Source organism: Haematobia irritans, chromosome 1 (genome assembly GCF_050003625.1).
Source record: "Haematobia irritans isolate KBUSLIRL chromosome 1, ASM5000362v1, whole genome shotgun sequence".
Classification (NCBI taxonomy): Eukaryota; Metazoa; Arthropoda; class Insecta; order Diptera; family Muscidae; genus Haematobia; species Haematobia irritans.
In genome coordinates, this window is record NC_134397.1 from 122,600,466 (window position 1) to 122,601,503 (window position 1,038).

General features: G+C 30.8%; 1 long non-coding RNA gene across 1 annotated transcript; it reads right to left on the reverse strand.

Annotated features, from left to right (window-relative positions):
• Positions 1–248: 248 nt before the first annotated feature.
• On the reverse strand, positions 249–830 carry LOC142241755 (uncharacterized). Its single transcript, XR_012723798.1, has 2 exons — positions 716–830; positions 249–650 (listed from the first exon to the last, which is right to left on the reverse strand). It is a non-coding gene; the product is annotated as an uncharacterized LOC142241755 (long non-coding RNA).
• Positions 831–1,038: the final 208 nt, after the last annotated feature.

The following is a 1,038-nucleotide window of genomic DNA, read 5'->3' on the forward strand; positions in this document are numbered from 1 at the left end:
TAACTACCCAGAAAGTTCTTTTAATATAATTTTTTATAACTTGGGTTTTTCATACTTTTAATGGGTAATTTTAACTTTTTTTGTTTCAAATAGGTTAAAAACAGAGAAAGAATTAATAAAATGGTACAAATCATTTAAATTTTATCGAAAAAAATGCTAAATCCAATCTGAAAAAATTGCGAATTTTTGAAAATTTTTTAGGTCAAACGTTTCCGACAAGCGTTAGAATCCATTAAAATTTATAAAAAATTATAAAAATTATTTATTTGACAAAATATCACAGAATTTTTTAATTTACATCCAAAACATTGAATTCGGATCACACCTAAAGAAGTGATGCAAATTCAGTGCAACGGCTGTTGCACTGGCAAGTCCATGTTAAATTCATCGCTTCTGCGTCAATTTTTCACCACTTCCGGATCCGAAAAGAAAATTTTCATTACTTTTTTGGCGACGCTTTTTTTGCTGGTTCCAATTTTGTTTTTGCTGGGCACTTAAACCTTACCTAACCAAAATGTGCGATATATAATTTCTTAAACTCATTATGTCCACTTTAATATAGAGTAAACTACTCGTATGTGTAAATCTGTAAGTTGACTTGTTCATTTACTTCTACATCATCCATCATTTTGTGAATGGTGAAAACAAATCTGCAAATATGAAACTGAAATTGTTGAAAAACAAACTCTTGAAAAGTTAAAGCTTTTTCCATTACAAACTTATCGACACCTCAATTGTTTGCTATTGATTGCTATGGGAAGTTTGGTCCTAACATAATTCCAATTGCACATGGCACAGCACAAAGGACGACATGAATATCCATAACCTCACCTGTATGATGTGTCCCCATAGACGATAAAACTCAATACAATGTTCAAGAATGACACATAGAAAAGTGCTACTCGGATATGTGTGGAAACAATTCACTTGACAATAAAATCCAATTTTGTCAAAACTGTATGATTGGTGAAACCCAACATACAAGTTTTAAAAGTAGAAATTCAAACCTCTCTTATCGAGGTTTGGTAGAAAAGAAAG